We start from the raw sequence: 18438 nt of genomic DNA on the forward strand, positions 1-18438 counted from the left end.
GCAGACCCATGCTCTGTCTATCCTGTTGAGGTGCCCATGTGTGCAACTTCCCAGGAGGGCCACTCTGGACACAGGGAGAATGTGACCAATGGGGAGTCTCCAGAAACAAGAGCTGACCCTAGCCCTGTTTCTGCTCCTGCCCCCAGCCCTCCCACAGTTCCTGCCCCTGGCCTCGCTCCTGCCCTGTTGGTGCCACTGCCCCTGCCCCTGCCCTTGGTCCTGTTCTTTCCTTGCCCCTGCTCCTGCCTCTGCCCCAGTCCCTGCTCCTGCCCCTGTTCTTGCTCTTTCCCCTGACCTTTTCCCTGTCACTGCCCCCACCAGGATCCCAGAGACCTTGTGAGCCCCCACAGCCCCATGGGGACACTTAGTTGTAGGATGACACTTAGGATGTAGGATGACACTTAGTTCAATCACCCAAGCCCAACACCCTAGCAGAATTCTTCTTCCTCTCCCTATTTGTGCTTTCATCCCCTAGGATGTCCACATCCAAATCTTCATATCTCTAATGTGAGTACAATAGTTTATGTGTCAATTGTAGAAGAACGATTAATAATTATCTGATTTTAAAGTGAGATCGTTCTGAATTATGAGGATAAGCCCAATGTAAATATGATGGTCCCTAAGGGTGGAAGGAGGAAGAAGAAAGGGTCACAATTCCTGATGGAAACCTCACCTGGACATTATTTTTCCCAAATGTTTGATTGACAATTCTTTCCCATTAACATAACATATACAACAGCGCAACTATACAAACACTTGCGCATTCTTTTTATGACTATTAGTATTCTTGGTGCTGAATATGAGACAGGATAACGCAGAACAGAAATTTAAAAAAAATGCATGTACCATAGCAGTGTGAGAAATGGATACATTATCTTGACATGAAGTTGAATATGTTGTGTGAAATCTATCTCTCCCTCTCTCTCTGTCTTTGCCCTCTTTCTCTCTCTCTCCCTAGTTAGTGATAAATAGGTGATGGATATAGATTGATAGATAGATAACATACAGATTTCAGATACGTATGTACATATGTAAAATGCTCACAAACTCAAATTGGATGTACAAATAATGTTGAGAATGTATTTCTAAGACAACATAGCTTTTCTGACAAATTGGATGAAATACATTTGAGTAAATTAAAAACTGTGATATGGTGATGAGTTTGACAACAATGTAAATGACATTAATGTTGTGAGGTCTTGTTTTTCAGATACACAAAATACGTTTTTTCTTGGTGCCTATGATAAACACATTTTCCATTTACATTACTATTAAACTATGCCAACTTTTACAAATAGGCATTAGAATCAGCCAACCCAGTCCTCCTTCTCTTCCATACCTTCGTACTCCTGCATCACAGGCCTAAACCCACTGACCTTATGATTGGTCACTTCGCCCTTGTCCACATAACGAAACAATTCACTATACTGTTTATGATGTCTACAGATCTGATTGAAATATTAAACTTTTGGAATACTTTCAAGTGTAAGGCTTTATTCTGCAAAGACACTTGGTCTGTCTATGAGCACCACCTGCCTCCTGAGCATCCTCTAGGCCATCATCATCATCATCGCCAGCACCTCCTGGTTGGTCAGATTTAAACAGAAATGCACAGGGATGCCTGGGTGGCTCTGTTAAGTGTCTGGCTTCATCTCAGGTCATGATCTCATGGTCCATGAGTTCAAGCTCCACATCGGGTTCTGTGCTGACAGCTCAGAGCCTGGAGCCTGCTCCAGGTTCTGTGTCTCCCTCTCTCTCTTCCCCTCCCCTGCTCTTGCTCTGTCTCTGTCTCTCTCAAAAATAAATAAGGATTAAAAACTCTTTAACAGAAATTCACAAAGTACATCTTTCATTCTTTTATCATCCAGTGGCTTCTGTTTGTCTCTCAATAATAACTGTATCTTCCATACTTCTGCTTCTAATGTGACCCAGAGGAATCTACTGCATGTCAGTAAATACTGTCCATTTTACCACATAAGCTCCATCATCAGGTGCTGTTTTTCATTTTGACATTATCCAGGGATTTTTTCTTCATGGGAGTCAGGCTGCTCTCAAGTGCATACATGGTGACTTTCTTGTCCAGGCATCAGAGGCAGTGCCAGCACCTTCACAGCACCAGCCTCTCCTCAAGAGTCTCCCCAGAGACAAGGGTCACCCAGACTGTCCTATTGTTTGTGAGTTTCTTTGTGGCCATGTACTGGGTGGACGACATCATCTCCTTGTCCGCTACTCTGTTATGGACATAAGATAGAGTCATCCTGGATTTTCAGAAGCTTGTGTCCAATGTCTATGCCACTATCAGTGCATTGGTGTTAATTTGTTCTGACAAAAGAAAAAAAATGTGTTTCAAAAGTGTAGGAAAATGACAATCAATTTACAATTATTTATTCATGAAGTAATTAACCTGAAAATTGGTTCTTTTCCTTTAATCAAATGTCAGATTATTTGTTTTATGTAACATTTAAACTGTAGTTTTAATTTAAAGGTAATTTAAAATTATATTTTGGGGGGTACCTGGGTGGCTCAGTCAGTTGAGCATCAGCTTCAGCTCATGTAATGATCTCACACTTTGTGAGTTACAGCCCCATATTGGCCTCAGCTTCTGTCGGCCTGTCAGACTGCTAGCAAGGTGCAGTGTTTGGATATTCTGTCCCTCTGTCTTCCCCTTCCCAGTTTGCGCTCTCCCCCAAATGAATAAATATTTATAAAAATAGTATCAGGAGTTCTGGGTGGATCAGTGCGTGTTAGCGTCTGATTCTTGATTTCCGCTCAGGTCATGATCTCATGTTCTATGAGTTCAAGCCCCACATCAGGCTCTCTGCTGACAGCACAGAGCTTGCTTTGGATTCTGTGTCTCCTTCCGTCTCCCTCTCCTTCTCTCCTGATTGAGCTCTCTCTCTCTCAAAAATAAACACTAAAAAGTTAAAATAAATAAATAAACTTAAAAAATAAAAATAAATAAAACAAAAAATATCTTAATTTATCTAAATATTTTGAAACCTGTGATGTGAAGGAGCCTCCAGTTTGTTTAGTTTACCATTCAGGAAGATTAGATATTCCTATGCATTTACAATTCCTGTCTCTTTCACTTTAATTCTCAAACTCCCTTTAGGAAAATTGTCTCTTGTACAAGAAAATTACACTCTAAATTATTATTGTGAATTAGTACAATGTTAGTATTACCTATTGGTTATGCAGTATTTTTAAACTTAAATTTACTCTTATTCAAGAGACTTAGCTATGTATCCAATTTTACTTAGCAACAATTTCTCTCTGCCCTCTTTATACTTACTTCTCTGTGTTCTGGCTTCTATTAAGGCTGCAGAGATTTTACCCTCACCTTTGTAGTTTTTCTCTATTTTATCTTTCATTGCTTTTAAACCTCTCCCCCCTTTTCTCAGTGCTTTTACATTTTTTTTTTTGCTTTTCTTTTTTTAAATTTTTTTTTAATTTAAATTCCTGTTAGTTAACATACAGTGTAATATTAGTTTCAGAGGCACAAAATAGTGATTCAACACTTCCATACATCACCCCCTGCTCATCAAGACAAGTGCACTTTTTAATTCTCATCACCCTTTTAACACAGCATCCACCCATCTCCCCCCGGGAACCATCAGTGTGTTCTTTATACTTATGAGTCTGTTTGTTGGTTTGCCTCTCTCTCTCTTTTTTCCCCCTTAGTTTGTTTTGTTTCTTGAATTCCACATATGAATGAAGTCATATGGTATTTGTCTTTCTCTGACTGACTTATTTCACTTAGCATTATCCTCTCTAGCTCCATCCATGTTATTGAGATTAAAATGTTTTTGATGGCTGAATAATATTCCATTGCATACATATATGTCACTTCTTTTTTATCTATTCATCAGCTGATGGACACTTGGGCTCTTTCCATAGTTTGGCTATTGTTAGATATGCTGCTATAAACATCAGGGTGCATGTATCCCTTTGAATTAGTATTTTTTTATCCTTTAGATATTTCCTTTTCTTTTGTGTTATCCAGTTTGGTTAATATTTTATGTAATTTTAGTACATTTTTGTTACAATGAATTTCTGATTTGTAACATTATTGTCTAAATTTGAATTTAGAAATTTATTAATCATTTATTTAATTTTATTTTCTATTTTTATATACTCTAGTGAACCAACTTTTTTCCTCTCATTTTGATCTTCCTACATCTGTAGTGAAAAGTGAATTCCTCATAATACTCCAGTCTTTAATGTGCTTGGTTGCAATATTGCTTCTCAAGATTCTAGCTATTATAACTTTCATCAACTTAGATTCATTTTTAAACTTTTAAAATTTATTATTTAAATTTAAGTTCATTAACATACACTATAATATTGGTTTCAAATGCATAACCCAGTGAATAACCACTTACATGCAACACCCAATGCTCATCCCAACAAGTGTCCTCCTTAATGCCCATCACCCTGCTGCCCCATCATTCACACAGCTCCCCTCCAGCAACTCTCAGTTTGTTCTCTGTGTTTGTCTTTTATGGTTTGCCTCCCTCTCTGTTTTTCTCTTATTTTTTCCCTTTCCCTATGTTCATGTGTTGAGTTTCTAAAATTCCACATATGAGGGAAATCATGTATTTGTCATTCTCTGCCTGACATATTTTGCATATCATAATACCCTGTAGTTCCATCCACATTGCTGCAAATGGCAAGATTTCACTCCTTTTCATCACTGAGCAATATTTCACACTGCTCTCTCTCTCTCTCTCTCTCTCTCTCTCTCTCTCTCTCACACACACACACACACACACACACACACACACAAATCACCTTTTCTTTATCCATTCACCATTTGATGGATTTGGACTCTTTCAATAATTTGGATATTATTTAAATTTTTTTTTCAACATTTTTTATTTATTTTTGGGACAGAGAGAGACAGAGCATGAACGGGGGAGGGGCAGAGAGAGAGGGAGACACAGAATCGGAAACAGGCTCCAGGCTCCGAGCCATCAGCCCAGAGCCTGACGCGGGGCTCAAACTCACGGACCGCGAGATCGTGACCTGGCTGAAGTCGGACGCTTAACCGACTGCGCCACCCAGGCGCCCCAATAATTTGGATATTATTGATGGCACTGCTATAAACATTGGTGAGCATATGCCCCATCATAACAGCTTTTTGGTATCATTTGAATAAATCCCTAGTAGTGCAATTGATGGGCCACCAGGGTAGTTCTATTTTTAATTTTCTAAGGAAACTGAATACTGTTTATCAGAGTGCTGCATCAGTTTCCCTTCCCACCAACAGTGCAAAAATATTCCCCTTTCTTTCCCACCTTGACAACATCTGTTTTTTCCTGAGTTGTTAATTTAAGACATTTTTTTTCAGGTGTGACATGATACCTCGTGGTTTCAATTTGTATTTCCTTGATGATGAATGATGTTGAGCTTCTTTTCATGTGAGCATTAGCTCTCTGGATGTCTTCTTTGGAAAAGTGTTTATCCATGTCTTCTACCCATTTATTCAATGGATTGTTGTGCTTTTATTTTTTTTGTTTCTTTGTTTTTAATTTCTGGGGGTGTCTGCTAAGTTCTTTATAGATTTTGGATACAAACTCTTTATCAGATGTGTTATTTGCAAATATCTTGTCCCATTCAGTTTACTTTTTTTTTTTAGCAGAAGTGTAAATTTGTTTAATACTTATGGAAAACAATTGATAATTGGCAATATTGATAAATGTAATGTCCCCTCTGGCCTAGAAATTACATTTTAAAAATTTTACCTTAAAATCTATCAGCACACACACATGAAATTGCATTGATTTCAGCAACATTTGTAAAAACAAAAGATTGGAAACAACCCAGATACCAGATGTCCACGCACAAAACTGACTATGGTACATTCATATAGTAGGATAGTATGCAACTATTAAAAAGCATGAAGATGTATACCAAATACTTTTTTTTCAATATATGAAATTTATTGTCAAATTGGTTTCCATACAACACCCACTGCTCATCCCAAAAGGTGCCCTCCTCAATACCCATCACCCACCCTCCCCTCCCTTTACTTTTGCTGATTGTTTCCTTTGTTGTGCAGAAGCTTTTTATCTTGATGAAGTCCCAATAGTTCATTTTTGCTTTTATTTTTCTTGCCTCCAGTGACATGTCTAGTAAGAAGTTGCTGTAGCTGAGGTCAAAGACATTGTTGCATGTGTTCTCTTCTAGGATTTTGATGGTTTCGTGTCTCAAATTTTGTTCTTTCATCCATTTTGAATTTATTTTTGTGCATGGTGTAAGAAAGTGATCCAGTTTCATTTTGCTGCATTTCGCTGTACAGTTTTCTCAAAAACATTTGCTGAGGAGATTTTTTTAATCTTTATTTATTTTTCAGAGAGAGAGACAGTGCACAAGTTGGGGGAGGGGCACAGAGACATAGAGACAGAATCTGAAGCAGGCTCTGGGCTCTGAGCTGGGCTCTGAGACCCTGATGTGGGGCTGGAACTCACGAAAGGTGAGATCATGACCTGAGCCAGTGTTAGATTCATAAACCACTGACTCACCAAGGCACCCAAGACTGTTTTTTTTCTTCCATTGGATAATCTTTCCTGCCTTCTTGACGATGAGCTTACTATATAGTTGAGGGTCCATGTATTCAGTTTCAGTAATCAATCTGTTTTTGTTCCAGTACCATACTGTTTTCATGACTTCAGCTTTGGAATATAGCTTGAAATCCAGAATTGTAATGCCTCCAGTTTTATTTTTTAGGATTTCTTCGCTATTCAGCGTCTTTTGTGGTTCCACACAAAGTAGGATTGTGTGATCTAACTCTGCATAGAATGCTGGTGGTATTTTGTTAAGGGTAGCATGAAATGTGTAGGTTGATTTGGGTAGTCATTTTCAGATTGATTTGGGTAGTATTGTTCAGAGTATACACCTCTTTAGTTAGGTTTATTCCTAAGAATCATATGTTTTCTGGTGCAATTGTAAATGGGGTTTATTCCTAGATTTATTTTTCTGTTGTTTTGTTATGTTGTATAGAATTGCAACAAATTTCTGCACATTGATTTTATATCTTGCAACTTCCTTAATTTGTGGATTAGTTCTAAAAATTTTTTGGTGGATATCTTTTGTGTTTTGAATATAGAGTAGCATGTAATTTACACATAATGAAATTTTTATTTTTCCTTGCCAATTTGTATGCCCCTTATTTCTTTTTGTTGTCTGATTGCTAAGGTTAAGACTTCTACTACTTATTAATTAGAAATGGTGAGTGTGGGCATCCTTATCTTGTTCCTGACCATAGGAGAAAGGCTCTTGGCTTTTCCCCAATGAAGGTGAAATTAGCTGACGGTCTTTCATTCATTGTCTTTGTAATGTTGAGGTATGTTTCATCTACCCCTACTTTGTTGAGTTTTTTTTTTTTTTAATCAGGAATGGATGCTGTACTTTGCCAAATGCTTTTTGTGCATCTATTGACAAGATCATATCGTTTTTATTCTTTCTTTTATTAATGTGGTTCTGTCACATTGAATGATCTGCAAATATTGAACCAGCCCTTCAATACAAGAATAAATCCCTGATCATGATGAATAATTCTTTTAATGTACACTTGAATTCAATTTTCTAGTATCTTGTTGAGAATTTTTCCATACATGTTTATCAGGGGTATTGGCCTGTAATTCTCCTTTTTAGTGGGGTCTTTGCCTGCCTTTGGAATCAAGGTCATATTGGTTTTATAGAATGAATTTGAAGTTTTTGTTCTGTGGCTATTTTTATGGAATAGTTTGAGAAGGATAGGATTCACTCTTCTTTAAACATATGGCAGTATTCCCCTGGGAATTTATCTGGCCCAGAACTTTTACTTGTTGAGAATTTTTTGAAACTGATTCAATTTCCTTGCTGGTTTTGGGTCTATTTAAATTTTCGATCTTTACTCTTTCAGTTTGCAAGTTGGTAAGTGTCTAGGAATTTGTTTATTTCTTCCACATTGCCCAGTTTTTGGCATATACTTTTTCATAGTATGCCCTTAACAACTATAACAACTTTGTTATAATTAACTTTAAACTTTATCCTTGTCATAACTGCATTTATGTTTCTGTATCATACACCATGGGTTACTTCAGTGGTGACTTTATTCTATAAACAACCAAAGAGGCTGTATATGCATGACTTGTACTCTAAGACATTCTGTAAATATCAAAATTGCAGAGAAATGAAAAGATCAATGATTGCCCACCTTTACAAGAAGAAACAGTGTTGAATATTTGGAATACAGGGGACTTTTAGGACAACAGGGACACTGTGTATGATTCCAAAATGGTGCCTAGAAATAACTATCCATTTCTCCAAACCCACACAATGTGCAACACCAGAAGGGCACAATAATGTAAACTCTGGAATTTGGGTGATTATGATGTGTCAAAGTATGTTAAGCAGTTGTAACAAATTGTACTACTGCAGTAGAGGATGGGTATATGGAGGAGGCTATGCATGTGTGGAAACAGAGTATATCTGTAGCTTTATCTCAAATTTTCTGCAAAAAAATAATTTGAAAATTTGAAATGTTTACAAAACATAAGATTTACTACATAAGCAAAGTGAACAAAAGTCTATTTGCACCACTTGCCACCTAATCATAAACAAGGTCATCAATGACAGTCCCAGAACTTTCTGGTTGCAAAATAAAAAAAAAAATTTCACCATCTAGGAATATAAACTAAGAAAAAAATAGAACTATTAATGAATTCAAGAGCAGATTCTTTAAAAAGATTTTCAAAAATGGTGAGGCAATTGGAAAATAGATAAAGCTCAGAAGTTGTGCTAGACTTCTCATAAAAAGAGAAGACAACTAAGTGAAACCATAATGAATGGGGAGAAATAAGAACCGAGAACACAGAAATGGAAATAATTATAAGATTATATTATTAAAATTATATGCAAACAAATTGAACACTACGGAATAAACTTATACATTATCAGAAACATATAATCTTCCAAAATGAATCAGAAAAAAATATAGAACATTTGAACAGACCAATAATTTGTAATAAAATTGAATCATTAAACAAAAAATCTCCCAAAAAGCAAACTCCAGGGACTGCATTGAATGTGTAGATTGTTTAGGATAACATAGATATTTTACCAATATTAGTTCCATCAATCCATGAGCATGGAATGTTTTTCCATTTCTTTGTGTCTTCTTCACTTTCTTTATAAGCTTTCTATAATTTTCATAATACAGAACTTTTACCTCTTTAGTTAGGTTTATTCCCAGGTATCTTATGGGGTTTTTTTGGTGCAATTGTAAATGGGATTTATTCCTTGATTTCAATTTCTGGTGCTTCTTTATTGATGTATAGAAATTCAACCAATTGCTATACATTGATTTTATGTCCTGTGACTTTAGTGAATTTATGTATCAGCTCTAGCCAATTTTCAGTGGATTTTTTTGAGTTTTCCCTATAGAGTATCATGTCATCTGTGAAGAGACAGAGTTTGACTTCTTCCATGCTGATTTGGTTCTTTTTGATTTCTTTTTGTTGTCTGATTAGGAGGCTAAGACTTCCAGTACAATATTGAACAACAATGGTGAGAATGGACATCCCTGCCATGTTAAGATCTTAGGGAGAATGCTCTTAGTTTTTCCCCATTGAGGATGATATTAGCTGTGTGGCGGAAATGAACAACTCAGGAAACCACAGCTGTTGTTGAGGATGCAGAGAAAGGGGAACTCCTTTGCACTTTTGGTGGGAATGTAAACTGGGGCAGTCACTCTGGAAAATAATATGGAGCTACGTCAAAAAGTTAATAATAGAACACCTCTATGACGCAGCAATTGCACCACTAGGTACTTACCCAAAGGATACAAAATACTGATTTGAATGGGACCATGCACCCCAATGTCTATAGCAGTTCTATAAACTATAGCCAAATTATGGAAATAGCTCAAATGTCCATCAACTGATGAATGGATAAAGATGTGATATATATAATACACACACACACACACACACACACACACACACACACACACACAATGGAATGCTACCCGGTAAAAACATCTAACATTTTCCCCTTTCCCTCTCCCATGGTCTTGCATTAAGTTTCTCAGGATCCACATAAGAGTGAAAACATATGGTATCTGTCTTTCTCTGTATGACTTATTTCACTTAGCATAACACTTTCCAGTTACATCCACGTTGTTATAAAAGGCCCTGTTTCATTCTTTCTCATTGCCAGGTAGTATCTCAGCTATGATTTGTTCAAGTACATCTTCAGCCCCTTTTTCTCTCTCTTCTTCTGGAATTTCTTTGATATGGATATTGTTCCATTTGATTGCATCACTTATTTCACTAATTCTCCCCTCTTGATCCTGGATTTTTTTTTTATCTCTCTTTTTCTCAACTTCCATTTTTCCATAATTCTACGTTCTATTTCATGTATTCTCTCCTCTGCCTCTACAATCCATGTTATGGCCATCTCCATTTTGTTTTGCACCTCATTTATAGCATTTTGTAACTCCTCATGACTATTTTTTAGTCCTTTGATATCTGTAGCTATAGATTCTCTGTTGTGCTCTATGCTTTTTTCAAGCCCAGTGATTAATTTTATGACTATTATTCTAAACTCTTGTTCTGTTGTATTGCTTAAATCGGTTTTGATCAATTTGTTAGCTGACACTACTTCCTGGAATTTCTTTTGAGGAGAATTCTTCCGTTTTGTAATTTTGGGTAGTCCTTGTGGTAGCTCCAAAGTACAGGGAATTTTCCTGTTATTGTCCAGAGAAACTTGTGTTGGTGGGCGGGGCCACAGTCAGACCTGATATCTGCCACCAGCCCACTGCTGGGGCCACAGTCAGGCTGTTGTGTACTTTATCTTCCCTTGTCCCAAGGGAAGGACTCACTGTGGAGTCGTGTGGCCTCTGTCTGGGCTGCTTGCACACTGCCAGGCTTGTGGTGCTGCTTCTATGGAATCTGGCCCAGGCCATATTAGCTTGGGCGGATAAGCAAGCTGCACAGGGGCAGGAGGGGCAGGCTTAGCTAACTTTCCCATAGCTGGTGCCCTGTGGAAGGGGCTGTGTAGTTCTGGGAGAGGGCAGTCCTGTCAGAAGGATGGATCCACAGAAGTCTAGTGTTGGGTGTTTGTGTGGTGCAAGCAAGTTCAGTGATGGGAACTGTTTCCCTTTGGAATTTCGGATGGGGGATAGGAGAGGGAAATGGAGCTTTCCAGCACATTTGTTCCCCCAGAGTTCTGTCCTTCTGGGCCTTAACAACTTTCCATCCTGGCATCCTCTGGCCCTCCTTGCTCTCTGAGAGCAGAGATGTTGACTTTTAACATTCCAGAAGTGCAGTCCCACTGGCTGTCAGAACTCATGCAATCTGGCTCCTTCTCTTTTGCAAGCTAGACTTCAAGGGCTCTGTTTGCCCAGCAGGCTGTCCCTCCAAAGCCCAGGCTCCCTCCTGCCAGTCAATGTAGCAAACATCTCCTCTTTGCCCTTCCTACCATCTTCCAGTTTTAATACACACAGTATCATGTCATCTGCAAGTAGTGAACGTTTGAATTTTTGCCGATTTAGATGCCTTTTATTTCCTTTTTCTGTCTGATTACTGAGGCTAGGACTTCCATTACTATGTTAAATTCCAATGGTGAGAGTGGACATCACTGTCTTATTTATGACTGTGGAGGAAAAGCTCTCAGTTTTTTTCCTTCCCATTGACGATCAAGTTAGTTGTGAGTCTTTCATACATGATCATTCTACTGTGGAGGTATATTACCCATACTCCTACTTTACTGATGACTTTTCTCAAGAAATGACACAGCGGTTTGTATACATTTTTTCTACGTAGTTTTAGAGGACCATATAGTTCTTATCCATTTTTAATTCATATTGTACATCACATTGAAATTTGTGAATATTGAAGCACCATTTCAGTCCAGGAATAAATACCACTTGAATGATTCTTTAAATGTACTGTTGGACGTCACTTGCCAGGGTCTTGTTGAGAATTCTTGCATCCATTTTCATTAGGGTTATTGCCCTGTATTATCTTTTCTAGTGGAGTATTTTCTGGTTTTGTATTCTTGCATTGAAAGGTAAAGATTGCCTTGTAGAATGAGTTTGGAAATTTCCTTCATTTATATTTTTTTGGGGGGATCTGCTTGAGAAGAATGGGCATTAACACTTCTTTTAATGTTTGGTGGAATTCCCCTGGAAAACCATCTGGCTGAGGACTTGTTTGTTTGGGGCGTGGGGTTGATTACGAATTCAGTTTCTTTGTTGGTTATAAGTGTATTCAAGCTTTCTATTTCTTCCCGTTTCAGCTTTAGTAATTTGTATGTTTCTAGGAATTATCCAATAATTCCAGATTGCCCAACTGGTTGGCATTAATTTTTCATAATATCCTTTTACAATTTGTTGCATTTCTGTGTTGTTCATGGTAATCTCTTCTTGCTCATTCGTAATTCTACTTATTTGGTTCATTTCTCTTTTAGTTTTAGAAGTCTGGATGAGGGTTTATGAATTTTACTAATTTATTCAAAGAAACACCTTCTGTTTCATTGATCTGTTCTACTGATTATTTTTATTTTTTTCTATATCATTTATTTTAGTATAATTTTTATTATTTCCATTTTTTCTGCTAGCTTTCAGATAAATTTGTCGTGCTTTTTCTAGCTCTATGAGGTGTAAATTATGGTTGTGTATTTGACCCTTTTCCTACTTCTTCAGGTAAGCCTATATTTCAAAACACTTCACCGTTATGATTATTTGCTCCATCCCAAATGTGGACTGTCATGTATTCATTATCATTTGTTTCCATGTATTTCTTCTTCTTTTTTTTTTTAATTTCCTGGTTGGCTCAGCCATTCTTTAGTAGGATGTTGTTTAGCCTTCATGTATTTGTGATCTTCCCAATGTTTTACTTGTGGTTGACTTCAAGTTATATACTGCTGTAGTTGGAAAATATGCATGGTACAATCGCAATATTTTGTACTTATTGAGGTAGTTTCTGACTAAGCATGTGATCTAATCTGGAGAATGTCCCATAAGCACTTGAAAAGAATGTGTATTATGACGTTATAGGATGGAATGTTCTGAATGTATCTGTTAAATCATCTGGTCCTGTGTCTCTTTCAAAGCCATTGTCACGTTGTTGACTTTCTCCTTAAATCATCTGTCCATTGTTGTAATTGGGGTGTTAAAGACTCATATTCTATTATTATCAAAGGGTTCCTTTATGTTCGTTAGCAAGTGTTTTATGGATTTTGTTTGTATCAAGTTGGGGCATAAGTATTTACAATTGTTAGATCTTGTCAGACCTCTTTATTATGATATAGTGATGTTCTTCATCTCTTGTTACAGTCTTTTGCTTAAAATCTTGTTTCTTTGATAGAAATATTGCTACTCTGGCTTTGTCTTGACTTCCATTTGTGTGATAAATGCTTTCCAGCCCCTTACTTTCAATATACAGGGGTCTTTAGGTATAAAAGCAGTGTATTGTAGGCAACATATTGATGAGTGTTGTTTTTGTTATCCATTCTGACACTCTGTGACTTTTCTTGGTGCAATTGTGAATGGGATCAGTTTCTTTATTTGTCTTTCTGTTGCTTCATTGTTAGTGTATAAGAATGCAACTGATTTCTGTACATTGATTTTGTATCCTGCAACTTTGCTGAATTCATGTATCAGTTCTAGCAGACTTTTGGTGGAGTCTATCGGAATTTCCATGTATAATATCATGTCATCTGCAAAAAGCGAAAGCTTGACTTCATCTTTGCCAATTTTGATGCCTTTGATTTCCTTTTGTTGTCTGCTTGCTGATGCTAGAACTTCCAGCACTATATTAAACAACAGCGGTGAGAGTGGGCATCCCTGTCGTGTTCCTGATCTCAGGGAAAAAGCTCTCAGTTTTTCCCCGTTGAGGATGATGTTAGCTGTGGTCTTTTCATAAATGGCTTTTATGATCTTTAAGTATGTTCCTTCTATCCCGACTTTCTCAAGGGTTTTTATTAAGAAAGGGTGCTGGATTTTGTCAAAGGCCTTTTCTGCATCGATTGACAGGATCATATGGTTCTTCTCTTTTTTTTTTGTTAATGTGATGTATCACGTTGATCGATTTGCGAATGTTGAACCAGCCCTGCATCCCAGGAATGAATCCCACTTGATCATGGTGAATAATTCTTTTTATATGCTGTTGAATTCGATTTGCTAGTATCTTATTGAGAATTTTTGCATCCATATTCATCAGAGATATTGGCCTGTAGTTCTCTTTTTTTACTGGGTCTCTGTCTGGTTTAGGAATCAAAGTAATACTGGCTTCATAGAATGAGTCTGGAAGTTTTCCTTCCCTTTATATTTCTTGGAATAGCTTGAGAAGGATAGGTATTATCTCTGCTTTAAACGTCTGGTAGAACTCCCCTGGGAAGCCATCTGGTCCTGGACTCTTATTTGTTGGGAGATTTTTGATAACCGATTCAATTTCTTCGCTGGTTATGGGTCTATTCAAGCTTTCTATTTCCTCCTGATTGAGTTTTGGAAGAGTGTGGGTGTTTAGGAATTTGTCCATTTCTTCCAGGTTGTCCAATTTGCTGGCATATAATTTTTCATAGTATTCCCTGATAATTGTTTGTATCTCTGAGGGATTGGTTGTAATAATTCCATTTTCATTCATGATTTTATCTATTTGGGTCATCTCCCTTTTCTTTTTGAGAAGCCTGGCTAGAGGTTTGTCAATTTTGTTTATTTTTTCAAAAAACCAACTCTTGGTTTCGTTGATCTGCTCTACAGTTTTTTTAGATTCTATATTGTTTATTTCTGCTCTGATCTTTATTATTTTTCTTCTTCTGCTGGGTTTAGGCTGCCTTTGCTGTTCTGCTTCTATTTCCTTTAGGTGTGCTGTTAGATTTTGTATTTGGGATTTTTCTTGTTTCTTGAGATAGGCCTCGATTGCAATGTATTTTCCTCTCAGGACTGCCTTCGCTGCGTCCCAAAGCGTTTGGATTGTTGTATTTTCATTTTCGTTTGTTTCCATATATTTTTTAATTTCTTCTCTAATTGCCTGGTTGACCCACTCATTCGTTAGTAGGGTGTTCTTTAACCTCCATGCTTTTGGAGGTTTTCCAGACTTTTTCCTGTGGTTGATTTCAAGCTTCATAGCATTGTGGTCTGAAAGTATGCATGGTATAATTTCAATTCTTGTAAACTTATGAAGGGCTGTTTTGTGACCCAGTATATGATCTATCTTGGAGAACGTTCCATGTGCACTCGAGAAGAAAGTATATTCTGTTGCTTTGGGATGCAGAGTTCTAAATATATCTGTCAAGTCCATCTGATCCAATGTATCATTCAGGGCCCTTGTTTCTTTATTGACTGTGTGTCTAGATGATCTATCCATTTCTGTAAGTGGGGTGTTAAAGTCCCCTGCAATGACCACATTCTTATCAATAAGGTTGCTTATGTTTATGAGTAATTGTTTTATATATCTGGGGGCTCCGGTATTTGGCGCATAGACATTTATAATTGTTAGCTCTTCCTGATGGATAGACCCTGTAATTATTATATAATGCCCTTCTTCATCTCTTGTTACAGCCTTTAATTTAAAGTCTAGTTTGTCTGATATAAGTATGACTACTCCAGCTTTCTTTTGGCTTCCAGTAGCATGATAAATAGTTCTCCATCCCCTCACTCTCAATCTAAAGGTGTCCTCAGATATCGTGCCAAGCCTTTCTGGCCTGCCAAGTTTCAGAGGAGAGATCAGTCACGAGTCTTATAGGTCTCCCTTTATATGTGAGGGCACGTTTATCCATTGCTGCTTTCAGAATTTTCTCTTTATCCTTGTATTTTGCCAGTTTCACTATGATATGTCATGCAGAAGATCGATTCAAGTTACGTCTGAAGGGAGTTCTCTGTGCCTCTTGGATTTCAATGCCTTTTTCCTTCCCCAGTTCAGGGAAGTTCTCAGCTATAATTTCTTCAAGTACCCCTTCAGCACCTTTCCCTCTCTCTTCCTCCTCTGGGATACCAATTATGCGTATATTATTTCTTTTTAGTGTATCACTTAGTTCTCTAATTTTTCCCTTGTACTCCTGGATTTTTTTATCTCTCTTTCTCTCAGCTTCCTCTTTTTCCATAACTTTATCTTCTAGTTCACCTATTCTCTCCTCTGCCTCTTCAATCCGAGCCGTCGTGGTTTCCATTTTGTTTTGCATTTCGTTTAAAGCGTTTTTCAGCTCCTCGTGACTGTTCCTTAGTCCCTTGATCTCTGTGGCAAGAGATTCTCTGCTGTCCTGTATACTGTTTTCAAGCCCAGCGATTAATTTTATGACTATTATCCTAAATTCACTTTCTGTTATATTATTTAAATCCTTTTTGATCAGTTCATTAGCTGTTGTTATTTCCTGGAGATTCTTCTGAGGGGAATTCTTCCCTTTGGTCACTTTGGATAGTCCCTGGAGTGGTGAGGACCTGCAGGGCACTTCCCCTGTGCTGTGGTGTATAACTGGAGTTGGTGGGCGGGGCTGCAGTCCGACCTGATGTCTGCCTCCAGCCCACCGCTGGGGCCACAGTCAGACTGGTGTGTGCCTTCTCTTCCCCTCTCCTGGGGACGGGATTCACTGTGGGGTGGCGTGGCCCCTCTGGGCTACTTGCACACTGCCAGGCTTGTGGTGCTGGGGATCTGGCGTATTAGCTGGGGTGGGTAGGCAAGGTGCACGGGGGCAGGAGGGGCAGGCTTAGCTCACTTCTCCTTAGGTAATCCACTTCAGGAGGGGCCCTGTGGCAGCGGGACCGAGTCAGATCCGCTGCCGGAGGTTTGGCTCCGCAGAAGCACAGAGTTGGGTGTTTGCGCAGAGCAGGCAAGTTCCCTGGCAGGAACTGGTTCTCTTTGGGATTTTGGCTGGGGGATGGGCGGGGGAGATGGCGCTGGCGAGCGCCTTTGTTCCCTGCCAAGCTGAGCTCTGTGGTCCGGGGGCTCAGCAGCTCTCCCTCCCTTTGTCCTCCAGCCTTCCCGCTTTCTGAGCAGAGCTGTTAACTTATGACCTCCCAGACGCTAAGTCACGCTTGCTGTCGGAACACAGTCCGTCCGGCCCCTCCGCTTTTGCCAGCCAGACTCGGGGGCTCTGCTTGGCCGGCGAGCCACCCCTCTGCCTCGGCTCCCTCCCGCCAGTCCGTGGAGCGCGCACCGCCTCGCCGCCCTTCCTACCCTCTTCCGTGGGCCTCTCGTCTGCGCTTGGCTCAGGAGACTCCGTTCTGCTAATCCTCTGGCGGTTTTCTGGGTTCTTTAGGCAGGTGTAGGTGGAATCTAAGTGATCAGCAGGACGCGCGGTGAGCCCAGCGTCCTCCTACGCCCCCAAAGGGGTGCACTCTGTGACTTTTGTTTGGAGCATGTAATCATTTTACATTCAGATTGATCATTGATAGATATGAATTTAGTGCCATTTTATTATTTTGTCATTGCTTCTGGAGACTTTCTCTGTTTCATTCTAGTCTTCATTTCATTGGGTCTTTCTTCTTGAGTCCCCCTTTAATATTTCCTACAGGCTTGGTTTAAAGGTCATCAACACTTTCATGTGTTGTTTTTTTTTTTTTTTGTCTGGGTAAGTCATTATCTCTCCTGATACTATGATCAACAGCCGTAGTGGATAAAATATACTTGGCTGCATATTTTTTTCCCATTCAGCATGTTGAATGTATTATGCCACTACTTCTGGTCAGCCCAGTTTCTATGGCGAGGTCTTGTGCTAACCTCATTCATCTTCCCTTGTAAGATGCAGACTTCTTTTCTCTTGTTGCTTTTACAGTTTTCATTATGTCTATATTTTGCAAATTGTACTAAAATATACCTTGATGTTTGCCTGCTTTTGTGATTTTGATGGCACTTCTTTGTGTCTCTTGGATTTGGATGTCTCAGATGAGAGAAACCTTCATTTATAATTTCTTTCTCATGCAATTGTAAATGACATTTTTTTCTTTCTGCTACATCATAATGAATGCATGAAATGCAACAGAACCTGTATATTAGTTGTGAATTTTACAACTTTACTGAATTAATTTTCAGTTCTAATATGTTTAGGTGGATTCAATAAGGTTTGCATATAAAATGTCATGTCCTAATTCCTAAACACCCACACTCTTCCAAAACTCAATCAGGCAGAAATAGAAAACTTGAACAGACCCATAACCAGAGAAGAAATTTAAACAGTCATCAAAAATATCCCAACAAATAAGAGTCCAGGACCAGTTGGCTTCCTAGAGGAGTTCTACCAGACGTTTAAAGCAGAGATAATACCTATCCTTCTCAAGCTATTCCAAAAAATAGAAAGGGAAGGAAAACTTCCAGACTCATTCTATGAAGCCAGTGTTACTTTGGTTCCTAAACCAGACAGAGACCCAGTAAAAAAAAAAAGAGAACTATAGGCCAATATCCCTGATGAATATAGATGCAAAAATTGTCAATAAGATACTAGCAAATTGAATTC

General features: G+C 38.5%; 1 long non-coding RNA gene and 1 pseudogene across 1 annotated transcript in view; both read left to right on the plus strand.

The window, feature by feature from the left end:
• The window catches only part of LOC145713349 (vomeronasal type-1 receptor 90-like), a 37901-nt pseudogene extending 25249 nt beyond the window's left edge, over positions 1 to 12652 (plus strand).
• The window catches only part of LOC144614857 (uncharacterized), a 715444-nt gene that overhangs the window by 186964 nt on the left and 510042 nt on the right, over positions 1 to 18438 (plus strand). The window lies entirely within an intron of this gene.

Source organism: Panthera onca, chromosome F1 (genome assembly GCF_046562875.1).
Source record: "Panthera onca isolate mPanOnc1 chromosome F1, mPanOnc1 haplotype 2, whole genome shotgun sequence".
NCBI lineage: Eukaryota > Metazoa > Chordata > Mammalia > Carnivora > Felidae > Panthera > Panthera onca.